The sequence below is a fragment of the Colias croceus genome, chromosome 21 (genome assembly GCF_905220415.1).
Source record: "Colias croceus chromosome 21, ilColCroc2.1".
In the NCBI taxonomy this organism is placed as follows: Eukaryota; Metazoa; Arthropoda; class Insecta; order Lepidoptera; family Pieridae; genus Colias; species Colias croceus.
In genome coordinates, this window is record NC_059557.1 from 1,325,694 (window position 1) to 1,348,333 (window position 22,640).

The window sequence follows — 22,640 nt, forward strand, 5'->3', positions numbered from 1 at the left end:
TTTTAAAACCTTATTATTTTAACCTTATTTTAACCTTATTAAAAACTCCAAAAAAATTTTTTTCTATTAATTATAAGCAATAAAAAATTGATGAAATTTAAATTAGAATCACGTGACTATAAACGCGACATGACTGGTCACCATAGATGTGACGTCAAAATGTTTTAGTTGTATACGTTTTTCTATCAACTGCAATGTGTGAAAACTAACATTATGACGTCACACGCGTCCGGGTGACGCTTCGGGAGTTGTCGGTGTGTTTTCGGTACTGGATTCAAAGACTAATTTTTATTTTGAAATAACTTTTGAATTATTGCAAAAAAAAAATTAAAAAAAATAGTTTTGTTATAAAACTAATATATAATCTTTCCATTTAGCACAAAAAAAATTTTTATTCAAATACTCAATTACCTACTTATAATATGTATATATCTATAACTAGCTTTCCGCCCGCGGCTTCGCCCGCGTTGTCAGAGAAAAACCCGCATAGTTCCCGTTCCCGTGGGATTTCCGGGATTGCGTCATTTTCCCGGGATAAAAAGTAGCCTATGTCCTTTCTCGGGTATCAAAATATCTCCATACCAAATTTCATGTAAATTGGTTCAGTAGTTTAGGCGTGATTGAGTAACAGACAGACAGACAGACAGAGTTACTTTCGCATTTATAATATTAGTATGGATTAATATAGTACCTATAGCAGAACATAATAGTACTTATATTATGTTTAACGTATTATTAAGAAGACATTGTAATGTTTATGAAATTATAAGTTTGGTAAGCTCCGGATATACCGAACTGATTTTAAAATTGTGTCCATTTTATCACTTTTGTTACGTTATTTCTTAACCCGTACAAACCTAGAAAGATTTTTATACCCGGGCAAAGCCGGGACAAACGCCTAGTAATAAATAAACATCTTTAAATAGTTATACCAAAATTCTAACCATAATTTTTAACACCCTATATGCTAGAAACTACATTAAAACTGTGTAAACTATGTTAAATTACTTGACAATTATTAATATACGGAAAATTGCACAGAGAGGATTTGCACAGCAAAGGATTCGTACTGCAAATTTAATTTACAAAATTGTAACTGGAAGAGCGGAATCCATATTATTCGAGAGTATTTTCTTCGACGATAAACGAGTTAGGATAGTTCGAAGCTAAAAGTATTTTGACGTTAAACATAGAACGTGTTTTTGTACGCCTTTAAGTTTACAAGACTTGGGTAAATGTTTCCTTTATTTAATTAAGCATAACGTTAGGTTTAAACATGTAATATAGAACTTTCTTTTTTCAATTCATCTAATATATAAAAATCAATGCCACTTTTCGTTGTAATTCCATAACTCGAGAACGGCTGAACCGATTTCGATAATTCTTTTTTTATTATATTCCTTGAAGTACGAGGATGGTTCTTATGTAGAGAAAACGTTAATATGTACCACGGGCGAAGCCGGGGCGGACCGCTAGTATAATATAACAATACTAGCTGTGCCCTGTGGTTTTACCCGCATTGCTCCGCACCTATTGTTCTTAGTGTGAAGACAATTAATAACCTATAGATTTACTCGATAAATGGATTATCTAACGCAGAAATAAATTTTCGAATGAGACTTGTGGTTCCTGAGATTAGCGCGTTCAAGCAAACAAACACACAAAAAAACTCTTCAGCTTTATAATAGTAGGTAGTATAGCTGATATATATTCAAATTGAAGAATTCCATTTACCTTTTAGTAACTTAAAACACTATTAATTATTATATTAGTAACCCATTTCGGACACTTAACAGAAACGAGGTGACAGACAGATTTGAATATAAAATTTAAAAAGCCCACGTAAATAATCAGATAAAAGTCTTTAATCTCAAGGATTATTCTACCTGTGTCAATCACATTTAAATTCTTAATTCCACAGTATAAAACCATAAAATCAAATACAAGAAAAATAAACTGACCCTTAAAAGGTCAACGCATTACTCTGGTATTTTGGTATTTTTGCGACATTATCCGAGATTAAACAACGACCGGCGAAGGGTTAAACCGGCCCTTGGTATGTTTCCATGATGAGAACATTTTTCGGTATAATCATACATTTTTACTGATAACGAACGGAGTTTCTAAATGCTTTCGTAATTACGTTTTTGGTATTATGTAGGTTTAAGATATTTGTAGAGGAAAATATCTTTTTATTATATAGATAATATCTAACTACTTTGGGTTTTCGGGTGTTTTGATAACATAACTTCGTGAAAAGCTCGTTTCAAAAATAAATGTCACAGTAGTTCATTTTATCTATGAAAATATCACTATATGTACAGTATAAAAGAAACGATGCCGCCATCTGTATCTGTATGCTTTGATCTTTAAAATTGCGCAACAGATTTTGATAGTTTTTTTTTGACGTGACAACGTCTTATAATTCGATAAAGCCGGCTGCACGCACGAAAAAACATGACTCATGCGGCGTTACCTCGCTCTGAGGCGTTCCATGTAAGGCTTGAAGTGCAAGCGAGAGCGCGGAACGAGCGACAAAGAAGCACAATCGGCCTTAAGACGGTGACACGTTCAACAGCTATCGTCAGTAAACCGACTACAGACAACCAATTTTTGACGTGACAACGTCTTATAATTCGATAGAGCCGGCTGCACGCACGAAAAAACATGACTCATGCGGCGTTACCTCGGTCTATATTTATATAAATCGAAAGTATGTTTAGTTGTCTTGTTTAGTCGCAACGTAGCGAATCATATTTCTTGTTTGAAGATAGCTAATAGACTACTCTTCCGATGGGAATTTCCTTTGATACGCGGCAGCTAGTTCTAAAATAAACATGAAAAAGTAAACTTCAATTTCGCGGGTGCACACAAAACTCATTCGATTCAATACGAACGGCACAAGATAGTTTAGTGGAATGCTAATATTACTAATCTAGATTCAGTAATTCGCTTCGTATTAACCAATACGTATTACCCAAGCGAACAAAGTCGCAGGCACAGCTAGTTTACATAATAATAACTAAAGACCGCCCGAGTTTTACAAAAGAACAAAAACTTTGGAACAAAAACTTTACAAAGTTCCCTTAAATGAAAGTAGCAATTACTTTGATGATCAAAGAAAAAATAACTTTTATCTTCAATTATTTCCTAAAATTATTACGAATCTAAAATTATGATTATGGAATAAGATTATAATATTAGTAATTTATGTAATAATGCATTGATAAAAATTCTTACAATCCATACTAATATTATAAATGCGAAAGTAACTCTGTCTGTCTGTCTGTTACTCAATCACGCCTAAACTACTGAACCAATTTGCATGAAATTTGGTATGGAGATATTTTGATACCCGAGAAAGGACATAGGCTACCTTTTATTGCGAAATATGTACCACGGGCGAAGCCGGGGCGGACCTCTAGTAATCTATAATTTATATAAAATTCTGAAAAAAGGCTTATGAATATTAAACATGAGCCATATTACTGGAAGGTGCCTTTTTGTAAGTTTCTATGAAAAATAGCCATCATGAACAAATATTAAATTGAAATCGTACCTCGTGCAACGACTGTAAACTACAACAAAAAAATATACTTTACTTGATTATTATGAACTTAAAAACGGAGATATAAAGATATTTCAAGATATTTTTATTTAACAAAAAACCCGTATCTTGAGATTATCTCAGCTCTAGTTATTAACAATTACTTGAATCCGGGTCAAGTTAAAAGCCGATTCTTCATTTAATTAGACGACTGGTTTCAGACAAATTTGTTGAAAATGTTATATTAAATCTATATGAAAATAATATTGTACCTATACAAAGTTATGATAATAATATTGAGTTGATGTTTTATATAAAAAACATCCTTTATATGAAAACTATTCAGTCATTACTATCTTAATATATATAAATCTCGTGTCACAATGTTTGTCCTCAATGGACTCCTAAACCACTCAACCGATTATAATAAAATTCGCACACCATGTGCAGTTCGATCCAACTTGAGAGATAGGATAGTTTAAACATGTAGGTACCACGGGCGAAGCCGGGGCGGACCACTAGTTTATTATAAATAAAACATCTAAATCTCTTAATTTCCTTTAATATATATAGAAACCGCGGGCAGAAAGCTAATAGTAACTTTTTTAAAGGATGTCTGTTCTCCATAAAAAGAAGATATAGGGCGAAATTATTTTACACTTACAAATATTCAGCCCTTCGCAACACACAACAAGATATAAAACATACTATGGTATGTTGATAGCTTTATATCCCGCCAAAAAATGATCAAAACTGAGTTTAAACTTCAATTTTGTAGGCACAAAGTATGAATTTTGTTAGCCTAATCTCCATCCGATAGCCCACGCTCAAAGAGAGAATTCCTTTATACTTTTTTGAAGTTGGGCAATTTAAAATATTTCTACGAAGTATCGAACCATTTTGATTTTAATAAAAATTGTAAACATTGTTGTATTTACTTACCTTTTTATTGCAAAATATCTTGATGCTTCGGTTACTATTGCATTTCAATAAAATATTTTTCCAATATTTCAGCTCTAAGCTGAAATTGTCTAAAGCTGAGCTGTCCAATTCAGGACATTATAAAGGTCGTCTAGTATCTACAGTACAGCCCAATCCACGGGCTTAAGCTAGTTCAATCGAAAAACAAAGAAAATAATCCGTTATTGATTAACCATAAATGATACTCATGTACCTAACCACTACTCAGCATTTTAACAAAACAACCTTAATAAACAAAATTTTAATTGAAAAACGAATAAAAAACAGTTACATTTGATGCCCTTAATTAACGGGAACTTTATTCATTAAAAACAAACACGAGCGCAATAGCAGAATTCATACCAATTGACAAATTTGCATGCATTTTCAATTAAATCGTCGAAAATATTGGTGTAAACAAGAAAAAATTAATTACTGCAGGTGTATCTGATGGGAGGAAACGATCAACAAATTTATCAACTAATTGATCAACAAATCGGTCAACAAATTAATGAACAAATCCAGCGATTATTCGACCGATTGGTTTGGTTCTAATATGAAGTTTGTTGTTACAAAGTTATGAGTTTATTGTCTTCAATGAACATTGAGTGAACATTTTATGGAATGATGTAATGACACCAAAGTTACAAATTTATATGCAAATATCAGGTAATAAGTTCTAGACATACTGATATGTTTGTAACAAATATTATCTGTATATAATATGTATGTTGTGTTCATGAAAATTAGCATATAAAAAATGAAGAGTCGGTGGTGTAAGAATCAATAAAAATTTATCTTTACATATGTTTATATTTGACGGTCAATATTAACAAAGTTAAATAATTTCTAGAGTCAATTTCTAAAAATATTAGTAGAGTCGATATATAAAGAGTACAAAATTCATTTAAAATCGTAACTTTGAAATGTTACGAAGCTCTATTTACTTTCAATAGATAAAGTGGATCATTAAAGCCAAGTACACGCATATAGGAATACTGCCTTTTGTCAAAACTAAATCCTATCCAATATTAGCGGTCCGCCCCGGCTACGCCCGTGGTACATATTTACGTTTTCTCTACATAAAAACCATCCTCGTACTTCAAGGAATATAATAAAAAAAGAATTAAAGAAATCGGTTCAGCTGTTCTAAAGTTATGCGCTTACCAACACATTTTGGGATTCATTTTTATATTATAAGATTATAAACGCGAATGTTTGTAAGAATGTATTGATGTATGTTTTACTCTATCACGTAAAATCTGCAAAAATCAGCTGATCGGACCCGTATGAAATTATAGAGATGGATTATAATCTTGATATAATATTAGAATATAGAAATATATATATAATAATAAAATATATAATAAAAAAATAATATATAATAAAAAATAATATATATAAAAAATATATAATAAAAAATATAATAATAAAATAAAGATGGAATATAATCTTGATTATAAGCTAAATTTTTTACGTCACGCGAATGACGTCACAGGTTTCAGCTAGTCTTGGTAAGCGCAGAACTCGAGAACGGCTAAACCGATTCCGTTAATTCTTTTTTTATAATATTCCTTGAAGTACGAAGATGGTTCCTATGTAGAGAAAACGTAAACATGTACCACGGACGAGGCCGGGGCGGCCCGCTAGTTATTTATATATTCTCTACTCTAGCCACAAACATTTTCAATACCAGATGCACGTTGTTCTTACCGCAGTGCCCTACTTGCGAAAGTGGAAAAATAATAAATTATTTAAGGTAATAACATCAGACCAGCGTACCTGAATTATGTAGGTAATTATTTTGCCTGGTACTAACTTTGTTGAGGCATTGTATCGCTTTGAATATAAATTTCAGTTATAATGTTGGTTTTAACGAGTATTTTTCGAGTTAAGCCCGTGTCTTCGTTGTTTTATTAGAGGTAGATGATACAAATATAAAGACGTAATGTTAAAATATGGTTGGTTTCTGAGTGACTATTAAAATTGCCGTAGGAAGAGACGTTGTTAATTGAGAATTTGATAATTTATAGTTATGAGATAAAGCATAGTTTTTGTCTAGTTTTTTTATTGTTTGTTCGTATGTTGTCTGTCTTCATATTATGTGCTGCAGAACGGACAACCGCTGACGCACAGTACATGTCTGAGTGAAGACCGTGGCTCGGCAAACGTAGCGTACAAGGTGGAGTGACGATATCCGTAGGGTTGCTGGGCATAACAGCAGTGGACAAATGTAGGCTGAAAATGATGATGATGATGATGATGATGTTGTCTGTTTTGTTTTTAAATTATTTTTTAATGAGGAAGCAAATAGATTCATTTTTTTATCCAAGTTGGGCAAAACCTTGTAGCTCATAGCTAGAAGTTTTGTACAATAAATTATGTTAATAAGGTATTATTATAATAACATTTTACCTTCAAAAAAGCTGAAATAAATCCATCCTCAATAATTGACAATTATCGTCACAAGAAGTCACGAGATTCGAAGGAATAATTTTAATTTTATTTTGATCCTTTTTATATAAGAAAGCTTTAGGCAATTTTTATTATAACACGTTGGAAGGTAACAATATCATATTAAAGCGAGTTTTGTATGATATTATAATAATACTAGTGGGTCGCCCCGGCTTCGCCCGTGGTACCTACATATTTAAACTATCCTATCTCTCAAGTCAGATCGAACTGCACATGGTGTGCGAATTTTATTATAATCGGTTAAGTGGTTTAGGAGTCCATTGAGGACAAACATTGTGACACGAGATTTATATATATTAGATGTGCTAGCTAAATTTTAAACTAGGTCCTACACCTTGAACCAGTCTATCTATTAATAAAACACATCAATATCCGTTGCGTACTTTTAGACATCTAAGCGAACATAGGGACGGATAAATATAGAGTGATAAGTGACTTTGTTTTTAAATACTATGTAAAGACAGTGATAGAATCCTGGATCACAATAGGTATTTTACCTGATAATAACTATTATAAAAATATAGTCATAATAGTTTCCATTTGGAACATATTATAATGGTGTAAATAAATGATTTATAAAAAAAAAAGTTATTTATGCTCGTAGTTAATTGATCCTGTTAAAAGATTCAGTTGTTAATACGTCTGCTTTTCTATAACATAACTTTTCCATTATTCTTACCCAATCAAAGCATTATAAAAGTCACCACATTTTGACCCACTTTTATCCCGGCTTAATGTAAAAACAACAAAAGAACTGTACGAAAAGGAATAAAGTACTATACGAAACAGTAATATAATAGCGAACTATTCACTAGGTGCGGACGTGACAAAAATCAACAACCTGCGTCGCCGCCCGTACGGCTGATAACTATGACTTATAGCCCCATTGTACTGAATAAGCCGAGAAGTAAATAATATGGAAAAGACAGTATTAAAATTATAGAAGTTGTATTTTCTGTTAAAGATAGTGGGTTTTAACAATATTCGAATGTATTTTATTGTGAATAACAAAAACACGCTCACCCCAGACGAATCTAACAAGCCTAAATTAACTAGATTTTTGTAATTATTGAACAAGGATATAATATTCAATATTATTAGTTAGGAGCAAACAAAATGCATATCATCTACATTTTTTACTGAACTACAATTTCAATTTCATAGTTGCTAAATTTCAATATACTTAGTGTTTTCGGTTCTTTGATTTTGTCGAGTACACTAAATTTATTTAAAAAAAAATTGGTTGTCTGTAAAGTCGTTTTACTGACGATAGTTGAACATGACAACGTCCGATTGTGCTTCTTTGTCGCTCGTTCCGCGCTCTCGCTCGCACTTCAAGCCTTACATGGAACGCCTCAAATGAGTCAGAGCGAGGTAACGCCGCATGAGTCATGTTTTTTCGTGCGTGCAGCCGGCTTTATCGAATTATAAGACGTTGTCACGTCAAAAAGATCAGTCGTGACGACCTCTGTCATGTGTTTGAAACGTTGGAATAAATAATAGAATCGAATTATAGAAATAGGTAATAACATTTTTATTGTTTAACACTTTGGAGATACTGAAAAAAAATTAAAATTCAATTCTTTTATTTTATCACATAATTTGCTTAGTTTAACCCATTTGCTAAAAATAATTATTTTAAATTCAATGTCACATCCAGAATACACACATCGATGATTGAACCTTGTTTATGCCGTGGGCTTCATTTTTTCTTCTGTTGCAGTTCTTTGGCGTGCATTTAATGGAGTCCCTGTATATTTGTACACGAATGTAGGTTGAGATAAACGTATGTGCTATAAATATTGTACAAAAACTTTCTTTGATAGTTTAACGATGTTTACTGTATCCATCTGGATTGCTTGAATTTTAACGGAGTAAGACAAGCCTATGTGAAAGATGTTATACTTTTTCTATGAGTCAAATCTGATCTTCATATTATATAGGTACCTTACCTTAAAATATATATTATTTATCTTAATTTTTGATGTGTTTATTTTAACAGCTAAACTTAGTAACGTGGTTAATAATATAAGATGAAAGGCATAAAAATTGGTCCAGATGTAAAAAGCTTAACTATCATGATCTTACTAATTTTTACTTATAATAGTGGAAACAGCTAAAAGATATCTTCTTCGAAACCAGATTGAAGCTTAGATACATACTAGATATCCGCCCGTGGCTTCGCCCATGTTTTCAAAGAAAAACCCGCATAGTTCCCATTTCCGTGAGATTTGCGCGATAAAACCTATCCTATGTGTTAATACAAGGTACCCTCTATATGGGAGCTAAATTTCATTGTAATCGGTTCAGTAGTAGGTATTTGCGTGAAAGAGTAACAAACAGACACATAGACATCCTCACAAACTTTCGCATTTATAATATACGAGTAATATTAGTACTATATTCTAAAAGCTAAGTGTAAATTTAGACTTAAAACAGTCAATCACACAACAATAATTGTACCAAACGACATTAAAATTATAATACGGTTAAAATAGAATGGTGCAAATACAATAATAATTTTAACTAAGTCATATTTCACATATAAATGACACCATTTGCATCTAGTTATTTTGTTTGTACATGCAAATATTGGTAAATACATTTACATAATTAAATGCAAGCAATAAATTACTGTGTAGTTGAAAAATGAATTAGATTATAATTATTATAGGCTTTTGCTGAACACATTTGAATACTAAAATCTATTTTTGATGCAGAATAGTTTTAAATGCAATGTTTGCATAATAGTATTTTGAAATGAGATGTTAATTGACAAAACTCTATAGTAAAACCCGGGTTTCACTGATCGATTTTCTTTAGGCACAAGTAGGTGATCAGCCTTCTGTGTCCTGCCAGACCGAGACATTTTTTTCTTCGTCTCCACCGGGAAACGAATAGGACTCCTCGGTTTTACGGTCACGCGTCAACCACTGTTTCAAGGAAGTGGCCAACAAAACTCTATTGTCTTATTTGCAAGGTTTTTTTTAGTAGCCAAAATAAATTATATTTAAAGGTCATATATTTATTTAACTTACATTTATACGCTTCAATTACATTCATCCGAATACAATTACGAAGTAGCTACTTCACAAAACCAACAGATAATTCTCAGTTTGTTATTTAGGGCCGATTTTTCAATCCTTGGTTAAAATTTATCAGTCCAATAAAGTAGTTATTACACGAACATTCTAAAATGTCACCTGTAAACTGTCATATACCGGCAAGTAAAAATACATTTTTGAAATGGTAGTTTAATACGTTATTCGACGAATAAGTTTTAACCAAGCATTGAAAAACCGGCCCAACGATTTAAATTTCAAAATTAAACACTTTGTAAAGATGTTCAAGTATTTATAAACCACGTACACGTAAGATAAAGATCTTAGTTTACACAAGATTATAGGAAACTTAAATTTGTGGCGACACTGTGTTTAACACTAGGAAAGTTTGGATCTTCCGGAATTCATGTTGGTGACATACAGACGGGTATATTTTATATCTAATGATTTTCATGTGATTTTTTAAGCTATTGCATAGCTTCTATCGCGGGCCTTGAGCATGGGGACCGAATCGAGAAATTCCGTAACGAAAAAACCTCACACTCCCCACTCCGACGGGCGGAGGAGTGGCTTGAAGGCATAGCATGCAATAGCTTTACCGCGGCAGTCCCCGAGTGCCACACGTCTTTTTTTTCCTATGCTTATGGACAGATTTACATGATTTTGATTTTATTTATATTTCTAATAAATAATAATACATCAATAAATGCGATAGTTACATCGTCTCTCTCTTCTTTAAGCCTAAACCACTGAACCGATTGGATGAAAGTTTGGTATGAAAATTGAAACATCAGAAAGGACATTTGATAGGCGCTAAATCTACGGAAACGCGAACTATACGGCGTTTCCTTTCCTTTTGCGGAGTTGCGGGTGGAAAGCTTGTTATCTCTTTACATATTCTATCTATCTATCTATTAACATTATTCTATTCTGTTTATCTCATCTGTAAAAAAAATGTGTGCGTGTACTAGTACTTACACACGTAAGAAGTGAAACTTCTTTATGACCTTATTTTTCAAAAAATAATTTACTATATGCAATTTTACAGAAATAAATCGAATCACGCGTGGTAGGGATACGAAAAAGCTGGCGCGTTACGCGCACTACGGAAAAATGTCACTCGTAACGAAAAAATGTTACACGAAATTTTTTTCCATCCCCGATAAAGAAATTTCACTTCAATAATGCCGCATATTAAACGAAAGTATTCTACAAAAATTATTAGTATTCTACGCGATTGAATCCACATACTATATACATGTACCTAGGTACATACAAAATATTATATCCAACTCAAATATATTAACACATGCATTTCACATCCCGCATAACACTGTGTTCAAGTATTCCGAGACAAAGCGCGATAGTTTGGAAGTTTCCCAGTTCAACTGTTTACCGCTACATAACGTATAGCGTATTAATTTGATGTTGTGAAATAATTAGTGAGAGAATTGTTTTATTATATTTTACGTTTTATACAGAACTAGCTTATCGCTTGCTTTGTCTAAAACCTAATAAATTATTTACTAAAACCTTCCACTTGAATCACTCTATCTATTAAAAAAGCCGCATTAAAATCAGTTTCGTAGTTTTAAAGTTTTAAGCTTACAAAGGGACACAGGGTCTCTGTCCCTGCGACTGTTTTTTATACTATGTATTTTAATGGTGCAGCTAAAAATATCATCATGTTTAATAAAATTCAAAGAAGTTATTACCTACTCCTTATTCCTAGATATTATTTTTAAGTTTTTTACTAGTTTATTTTAAACGGCATAATAGGTAAGTAGGTATACATTTTTCTATATTTTGTAGACGTGAAAACTCACGTTAAACTAAAAAGTTCCCTTTATATTCCTCTTTATTTTTGCTGAATTCTTTAATTATATCGCCCTTATGCATATACCTATATTATATTTCCTGTGCGGTTGACTATTGAGATTTGTCACCATTACCGAAAATGGCACTATCATTATAATAACAGAATAATTAATAATAAGTGGCCGTCAAACCAGTTACCGTTAATTAAAAATTATCACGCATTTCGTTTTAAATATTATAACATTTTCGGATTAATTTAGAGCACCGTTGGATGCTCCAGTTATGTTTTAATGACCTACAAATTGTTAAATGTTAATTTGAAAAATTAAATGACATTCATTTTTCTGTGCTTTCATTTTATCCTGTTTCTTTTATGAAAAGGTTTCTTCATAATTAGTATAGTGGTAAGAATTTTGTATTTAATAGAATATAAAGGACACATAGAGTTAGATTTTTTAATTAATTAGGTACTCATGTTATGTGTATCTTCTATTTATGTGAGTAAAGTTATCATTCAAAGGTGTTAATTATAAAAAAATTCATAGATTATATTTTCAAAATATATATTTTTTTAATTTGATACTTAAGTACTACCAAAGATAATAATTAATATGATAGTTTAGGTCTATACTATTTTTTATACATCAATCATGATGAACAAGCCTTATGGATATTTTTAATTCTATTTATACATAGATGATGATGATTATATTATACAGGGTGTCCCACTATTTATATACTAAGCGCGAAGCGACTTGTAGTTTTGCATGCACTGATCACGTAAAAATACTTAAACAACAAAATTTCGTCAACATTTTTTTGATAATTTTTTCCTGAAAATCCATGTTTTCTTCTCTAGCTTGGTGCAGCTTGCATATACCGCTTCGCTAATGTGAGCATTTTGTCTATGAAAACATAATCTTAAACTATAGTTCAAGTGCTGGTGGCAAATTTGCGCGGTTTGCTTGCTATGGGTGTACACTGAACAGTGTACACATAGAGTTTTAAGAATTCATCTTTAAAAAAATGCGTCTGAAATTTTATAAGTATTTTTTACGAACTCAGCGTATGCACAACTATAACCTCCTTTGATTTTAGTATACCAACAGTGGGACACCCTGTATAAATACATATATTAAAGCTGTTAAGTTACAACTTGAAGTTACCACTTTGCCTCCAAGTTCCCTTGTGGCCTATCTCTTTGTTAAGTAGATTGTCTTAAACTTAGCTTTTAGCCGGAATGCAGATAGCTTGCTTTGAGTTGGGCGAATTGTTTAAAAATGTTCCTCCTTTTCTAACTTTATAGTGTTTCCTTTTAAATTTATAGTCTAGAACGTTTTCACGCCTTTTCAAATACGATTAGCTTTTTGCTTCACTTTCTTGGAACAATTTTTATTCCAACGAATCGAGGTTTTTCGAAAATAATTATTGTAAAAAATGTGTTAAAAGATGGAAAATATTTTTGTTTTCATTTTGATGACTGCTATTTAGTACTTCACTTTAATAAAGGACTTTCGTTTGAAAAAAACTGCAATTTCTAAATAAACATTACTAAATTAAAATTGACAATACTAATTTACATTTTTAAGCAGCTACCACAAGCTTTTACTTAAAGGACCATCATCATCACACTATGACCTAGAATGACCTAGATATAGTGTCGGCCACACCCTCAGAAGGAATACCTCACATATACCTAGGCAAGCCCTAAAAGGAACTCCACAAGGAAAAAGGCCACAGGGCATTAAGTCAAGTCATAGCTAAGGTTTTAACCCAAAAAATGCTACAAAAAATATTATCCCACGGAACCCTAAACCCAAGTGCACATTTTATTACCATCTGCATCACTATAATATTTCCGCCACGTGACCGTCCGATAACAGTTTCCGGCCCATCACCTTCCGGTTGGGGGAATAAATGTTTTTCTGCTTGCGATATGGCAACACTGAGATATTTTATTTCTACCCACATTTATTTAGCTAGTAAATAGTGCAGTTTTAATCCTTATTAATATTATAGTCAAGTAACTCTGTATGTCTGTCTTCTTTACGACTGGACTACTGAACACATTAAGATGTTTGGTACAGAGGTAGTTTGAGACTCGAAAAGGAATTAGTAGGCATTCACGGATGAATTCTACACATACCCGTGGCCCTGTCGTTGATGCGGCTTGACGGAACACAGTGGGGTTTTGGTCGGTAGGAATCCGACATAACCCACGGCCTCTTCCCCGGAGGCCGTGGGTATCTATGCAAGATTTCCCCATAAAAAAAAGGTATTTCATGCCAGAAATCATTCTTTGTAAGATTTTAGATTTGAATAAATAAATTGTTACGATATGAGCATAAAATAAAAAATTAACAGATCTATTTAACAAATATTTAAATGGCTTAGGATTTTACCAAGGAAAAAAATATATTATTTAGGTATAGCAGAGCTGAAAACCTCCACGATACAACAAATACATAGATATATATCGTTATGTACAAACGATCGCTCTTCAAAAGGTATTCCGTTACACGAATCCTTTTATTCCCGTATCGAAATAGATTATTTCCTTTCAATCCGTGTTACATTACAATGGTATATTATTTACCTCCCACGCTAGTACAGGTGTATATAGTTAACTGAAATAATATACCAACATATTATATAATATATATATATTCGTATTTATTAACATCTTGGAAATAAAAGAATGTTGCTATGGTAAAAGTTTTTTTTTTAATTTTCATACGTTTTTAGTTAAAAAGGTAATAAAAAGACTTGATGTGAAACAATTGAATTAAACAATTTCTTCTGTCAAATTTTTCTAGTCCCTTGTTTTTATAGCAACGTAACGAAACACATTCCATTGAACTAACAAGAATTTGCTATTTATCCACTCATAAATAAAAATAGACGTTTTCAATTAGGTTATTCTTTGGCAATAATACTAATTGTTTAACCAAATAACTTTAACTGCCTATAAACTGACAGGCCTGGACAAAATTGATGAGTATTAACTTAAAAAAAATGTGTGCGTGTACTAGTGTACACACGTAAGAAGTGAAACTTCTTTATGACCTTTTTTTTTCAAAAAATAATTTACTATATGCAACTTTACAGAAATACGTCGAATCACGCGTGGTAGGGATAAATCGCGTTAAAAATCCGTTAAAAAGTTTTTAATTTCTAAATGTTACACTAAATTTTTTTCTAACCCTGATAAAGAAGTTTCACTTCAAAAAGAATCAAAAATTGTATTTTATTGTAACCAACCAAAAAAATATTATGCGAATTGAGAACTTCCTTTTTTGAAGTCGGTTAAAAATGGTAAAATGAATTTAAAAGCAGGTACGATTCATGGATGCATACTTAGATTGTAATATTTTCAATTGTAACCAGATGACGAGGGTAAGCTAATAGAATTTCAAATGTGGTTTTTACGGGTTTCTGTGATTTCCTGCTATTTGTACCTAGTACCTATATTATGTTGAAGTGTGATATGGAAATGGGTGCTAGTTTTAATGTATAATATGTAGAAATGATATCGATGTAGCAAAAGCTAAATTTAAACCTATGTTACATAATATGTTGGTGTTGTTTTCTTTTAAATACTTACTGAACCGATGTGATTTCGCTGTTCTTTAATGGTAGATTAATTTTTGACAGTATGTAAAACGATACAATGCTTAATTAATTGTTATTATAACATCGATTCCTTAATGAAATTATGTGCTAGCGAAAATCTCTTTTTCATCTAATAGAGTGGTCACCATTTAAATCTCTATGTCTAATTTATATTCATTAAAACCTACCGTGTTAAAGACTGAAATCTCAAGTTAGCACTTTTCAACAATTACAACCAAAAGCTTAAAAAACAACGCTTTATAAACTAGCACATCAAAACATTCAAATATACCCACCAATTCGATTTAAATCGAATAACTTTAATTTATCATTGTGGCCATTTAAATGCAGTAATGTGTGAATTTCGTGGATTAATTTCAAAATCAAACAGTTCCCAAATTATATTGGATCATTGATGTGGAATCAGCGCTCATTGAGTGGCGGTAAATTATATTCTCGTTTAGATAACGGCGATGAAACAAAATGAACCAAATGGACCCTCTTCACGATGGGCAACGTTGGCCCAACACATGATCGTCGATGTTTGCCGCCATTACGGCGATTAAACTCAAACTCAAACATTTATTTATTCAATTAGACTTCTTCTAGAAGCACTTTTGAATCGCCATAACATATATAACATTTACCAATAATTCGGAAAGCAGTATCTGTGGAGAATTAAATAAAAATCTACAATGACGACCAATCATAGACATTATGCAAGGGTGCTTATCCACTAATAATGTGCGAGGATTATAGCGAGGAATAATTGTTATTACGTTTGTTAATAAACAATCATATCGCTTCATTTATTTTGAAGCCTTTAGCTATTTTTTAAAAGTTATATTAATTAATTTCTTTGTTGTTTTAAGTACAATATGTTCCACTAGAAGTGGTTTTACTAACTTTACTACTACATTAACTCTGTGACCCAAACAGAGTATAATAAATCTTACCTTTTTAAATTTCATCGGCATGTGACTTCATGTTTTCTGTAACAACAAAAACATTAATAAATAAATAAATTAAGACTACATAACATAAATAATAACGCATATTTCATTTTCTATAATAACACGTAAACACTGGCCACTAAGTAATAATTCAGTGTTATTTATTACATTTAAAAATACAATTGCTATAAATTACATTTAAATATAAATTATTTAAAGCAATAATAAAAAAAAACCTCACAGACCTATAATTGACCTAGAATACAAATCCCGACTTTAATATTAAAAAGTGAAAGTTATTCTGTCTGTCTTTTATTCGCGCCTAAACCACAACCGATTTTTATGAAATTTGGTACATAGATAGTTTGTCACCTGAGAACGGACATAATATTATGCTAGTTTTTACCCCGGAAATGACAATGATACGGGAACTATGCGTGTTTTTATTTCAATATACAGGCGAAGCCGGTTGGAAAGCTAGTGTAAACGTAAATCACTGCATAGTATAAAACAAAGTCACTTTCTCTATCCCTATGTCCCTTTGTATGCTTAAATCTTTAAATTTTTGAATCACTCTATCTATTAAAAAAACCGCATCAAAATCCGTTGCGTAGTTTTAACGATTTAAGCATACAAAGAAAGGGACATAGGGACAGAGGTCAGAGAAAGCGACTTTGTGTTATAGATACTATGTAGGGATAGATGATGAATAAACTATGACGTCATAATAAAGCGGTGAGTCTATTCTTAGCTCAACAACAGTCCACATTCTTAACAACTCGTGTGTTGCTCTCTCTCGTGTGTTGATTTAATCTAAAAGATCATAAAGTGAATTATCCTTAACCCAAAAGCGCACTTCGGGGTATTGGGAAGATGAGGCAACACTTTCGTGTAATTTTATTATACTTGTGATTGAGTAGCAACTGTGTAACGAAGTAACGTATATGTAGAAGAAATTGGTGCAGGAAATGTATGAATATAAATATAGGTTGTATAATATTATGAACAAATCTCGTTTGAAATGTATTACAAAATTTTCTAACGCAAAATCCTACTAATATTATAAATGCGAAAGTTTGTATGGATGTATGGATGTTTGTTACTCTTTCACGTAACAACTACTGAACCGATTACAATGAAATTTAGCACACGTATAACTTGGATTAACACATAGAATAGTTTTTATCCCGGAAATCCCACGGGAACGGGAACTATGCGGGTTTTCCTTTGCAAACGCGGGCGAAGCCGCGGGCGGAAATCTAGTCAATCATAATAAAATATTATGAACTATTATTAATGGAGTTTTATACCTTTATAGCTCGAGAGAGCCTAGGAGAGGTAGATATTAGACTACACGCCTTTGAAGTATTTCAATAACCTTGAATGCCACAATATCGTATTTATAAAGACCATTGATTGTAATTTGTTAAATGAACATCGCCATTTTAGGATGTCTATGAAAGAGAGAAACATTTACTTACTATGCACCTCGACCTCTTGATCTATAATCAGTATACACAAAAGAGTAAAGCCTAAAAAATTAAATAAACATGAACATTATCGTCACAACATACCTAAGAGTTTAACTCGAGACGGAAATAACAAAACGACTTGCACTCACCTGGAAAGCATGCACAAAAGCACACAACTATGTAATGCATTCGATCCACTTAATCACGTACCAGAATATTCCATTCGGCGTTCCGTTTTGATCGTTTTAATCTCGGAAATTCCGTATAATGAAGGGAATCAAAGGCGAGAGCCATCAGTGCGCGAAATGAGACGAAATATAGAAATGACAGGCTATGGGCGTACAAATTGAATGCGACGCGACCGATTTAAACTCCGATGATTATACACGATTCTGAATGGCTTTCGGCTTTCTTGATCGCATTGTTTCTGTGTGTTCGTGTTACGCGTTATGATTTCTTTGATTGAATTTGAGGGAATTAGGGCTGTAGGTGTATTTTAATTTGTGTTAATGAGTTTGTACCGCGCAAATTTGGCTAGACGTGACCTTGTTATGTCCTTGTAAGATATTGACGTCATTCTATTTTTGTATTATAAGCGATATTGTAAATAGTATGTGATAGTATTGTATAAATTCACATAAAGAATGCCGTGAACTAATGTAGCCTGAATTTTATTATTTAATTCTATAAGAAAGTATAACCAATACAAACTAGTGACTATAATGTCGCATTAATTTTCACATTTTATAAATAAAATGAACTTACACGAAGCTATGAACTATAAACTACTATAGCAATGAAATATTTTTATTACGTAAGCATAAACTTGACAATTTTGTTAAAGTTTATAGAAATATAAAAATATCTCAAGCATTTCCATCTTTATTCTTATAGTGTTATTTAAAATTACAACCAGCCACGATGTTTATTAAATACTTTAAAAAATATACAATTAAAAAGGAGCGCTCTCGGTTCAGAGTATTAAAATTATTTTTAAATTCGCTGCGAAAAGTTACTTCTATCAGCAAAGGTATTCCAATAAAAGGTTTCATTGAGAGCGTTTTAATTTATCTTCGTCGAATTACAGAATAAGTATTTAGGAATTATTAAAAAACAGGCAGATTTCAGGCATTTTTTGTGAATTATGTTAAAAGTTTATTTTATTTAACATATTATATTTCTCCGCAATAGCTTTAATGTAGTCGCTGCATAGCAATAAATAAGAAAAATAAAAATAAATGTTTTACGCTTATAATATGCAGAGGAAAATAATTTTATAATATTCAAAATATAATATACGTAGGTACTGTTATGTCTACAAAATATATCCACAATTACGACGCCTTTTTAACAATCAGGCTTTTCTATAATTTCGCTTATAATACAAAAAATTACAAAAAACTAGCCACGTCAGGTAACATACCGTCCTACTTGCCAGTAAAAGAATATTATAAATGTTACAGGTGGAAAAAGTGTGCCGTCACAGTTTTTATGTCAAGCATAACTCCTGTAGACTAATTTGACGGTACTAAAAATATGTTTTAAGCTATGTAGTACAAAAGTTAGGTATTTCGACCATGCATTCGTATCATATAATACGAAAGCTTATAAAATAATGTCTGTCTGACAGTCAGTGAGAACTATAAATTCATAGTAAAATGTTTATTTTAAAGGCAATACTTGTAATTTGGTAGTGAATTATTTTGTTAATAATGAAGTTATTTTTTTGAAGGTAAATATTATCACGGGCAACCGGCGGTTTAAACGCTTCTTAATGCAGGTTGTGTACCAATTAAAAATCTACTATGCTACCAGAATAATACATCCAGTCTATACCAACCTTTAAACCTATATTAAAGTTCTCCAATCAGCCATTTTTAAAAGAGGATGGATGTGTGTTGCAAACTCAAACTGTCGCATTCATCTTTACTATCCTGTATATTTCTAACCATCATTTAATAGCACTTTTTCTGAAATTTATTCGCAACTGAGGCGAGTGGATTCGTTACAAGGACTGACATCTAGTGACAAGAGGAGAGACGGGTTTACGGGGCGTAAATCATATTTATTGTGGACTTTGGACCCATTCGCTTTTCACTGCGACTACATTTTTTGAAAGATATATTGTATGAATGATAGAATGAGTGGCTTTGGCACGTAGACTTGATATTTAGGTCACTTGATAAAATTAAAGTTTGTACGAATAAAACTATAACAACATCCATTTATTAATATAATATTGTATTGATGTATATGCTAAATTAATGCATAGTTTTCCATCATTAAACTTTTATTTATACAAGTCTTCTGGAAGTTCTTTTGAATCGTCATTACATTGAGAAGAGCCAGCAATAAACTTCGTAGTTACGCTTTTAAAATCATGTCCATTTTACATCATCATTTGTCATCGTCATCAGCCGATTCCATTTTACGTCATTGTATTTAGTCTATTTTTTTTCTGAAATATTAACAATTTTTAATGAATTCTTTCTTTGTTATTATCTAATGTAGACGCCAAATTAATTAGAATCAGGCACTGTGACCTTAAAAAGTCTTGGACTCAACAGACAGATCCGCAGGAAAGGCTTAGTGTTTATAATCCAGCTTAATAGCCCACAAAACGCATTCGTCGATATCAAGAGCTATCAGGCTGTATTGCTTCGATAGCCTCTCTGGGCTTAAACGGTCGCAATGGAGTTTGAATATTAACACACGTTTGAATCGATTTCAGTGGTATAGATATATTAACTAATAGTGCACCCCGGTTCATTCGAATAGTTTTATTGTGAGTTATATATATATATATATATTTTTTTTACTTTAAAATAAACTAAGCTGAGAAAAATCCAAATAATTAAAAATCATTTAACTAGTATCGGCCGTCATTAGTTCTTATATAATTATATTTTAGAGGAAATACCTTTTTTTACGTATGATAAAGTTAAAAATTAACCAATTTTGTAAATTTTTGCGCGAATCCTGCCGTTTTAGTAAATTACAAATACTATATTCTATTATTTTTAAGTGGCAATTGAAACGGGCTTCTTTAGAGTACTATTTTTTTTTATTACATAAATTGTTTTTCATTTTTATGAATCAAATACGTCTGAATTACTAAAAATATAATTTTCTTATAAATGACTTTGAACAGATAAAGTCATGGGTCGACATGTAATTAAATAATTTATTTTTAAAACATTTTTATGCAGTTTTTTTTACTAACTAAACATTATATGTAACATTTGAATTTTAGATTTAAAAATTGGCTTCTGCATCGTCTGTTATTTCACTTAATCAATAGAAAACCTTTATACTTTGCTTACCTGTATAATATTACATCGATTAGTATCTATTATGTGAATATAATAATGAATGTCACAATGCGAATAACTCACTTCCATTAAAAGTTTGAAAAATAAATAGGTAATACTTACTTTACGTATCCAAACATAAATAAAATATTATTTCTTAAGATGTATGTTTTCTGAGCCATTATAATAAAAGCTGTTATAAGTATACATTTCCACCTGTATGTGACGTGTCCGCTACGCCGTTTCGTAGCACACGTAGCAAATATCATAAAACCGTAGCAATGCTACACTCGTTTACATGCTGATATTTCGTAGTAAAGCATGTTATTGGATTCAGCAATTTTTGAATAAATTATTGAATGCTAGCTTACCGCCCGTGGCTTCGCTCGCTTTGTCTAAAACCCAATAAATTATATACTGAAACCTTCCTCTTTAATCACTCTATCTATTAAAAAAAACCGCATCAAAATCCGTTGCGCAGTTTTAAATATTTAAGCATACAAAGGGACATGGGGACAGAGAAAGTGACTTTGTTTTATATTATGTAGTGATTAGTTATTTTTCAAATGTGTCTACTTTTCCTTCTAGTCAAGATACGCCTTACTTGATCTGAAATTTTCACAAACAATGTGTATTTTAATAATTAATTTATGCTGATACCGTGATTTAAATCATAAAATATATTATATTTTAAGATAAATCACTTAGTAACAACCCTTTGTTTTAAGAAGAGTGTCCCAAATTGACGTCAACAAAAACAGATGTAGGAAAAATTATAAATTTCTCCACTTATCCATAATTTAAACAGATAAATCTAAAAACTAACATGACTTAAAAATAAAAACCTCCTCAATTTGAAAATAAATAAACTCTATTAAAGAGAAGAATACTATTATATAAATAACTTGGCTCTTTCTTAAATGAATATTCTCATATAAAAAGAATGATAAAACCTTTTAATTTCTTCAGATAAATTGTTAGAAATGAGTTCGTATCTCTCAAGCGCTCTTATGAGATAGTTTAAACCGTGAAATAGACACTCAAGCGCGAGTTATGGTCATGGCATTTGATATAAACGCTACATTATGATACAATAAAAGTATGCTGTATGAAATACGTTATTGTTCACGGGAGTTTCATATTTCTTGGAGATCGTATGAAATACTTGATGGTACTTTTGTTTTATAAATTGTGCAAGATTTTCTTAAGAAAACTGTTTTCTAAGGCTTTTGTTAAATCAGGTAAGGAATTTGGGAGCTATTTGTGTTTTTATAAACAAATATTAGTACGCAAAAAATTCGACAACGAAATATAATTTGGATCATGTTTTCGTTATAACTTCTAACGTTATACGCTGTATTTTGTAAGAATGTTTGTTATAATATTATTTTTCGAATAAAATTCCATAAACTTTCCTTAATAAAATTCGA

At 31.5% G+C, this 22,640-nt stretch overlaps 1 protein-coding gene across 3 annotated transcripts in view; it reads right to left on the minus strand.

The window, feature by feature from the left end:
• The window catches only part of LOC123701293 (amphoterin-induced protein 1-like), a 119,610-nt gene that overhangs the window by 23,645 nt on the left and 73,325 nt on the right, over window positions 1-22,640 (minus strand). For 2 of the 3 annotated variants that reach the window (XM_045648715.1, XM_045648714.1), the window contains one exon: window positions 16,431-16,466. The exons of the other annotated variant lie outside the window; for it this stretch is intronic. The gene's annotated coding sequence lies outside the window, so the exon portion shown is untranslated. The remainder of the gene's footprint in view (window positions 1-16,430; window positions 16,467-22,640) is intronic. 3 annotated transcript variants of the gene reach the window in all.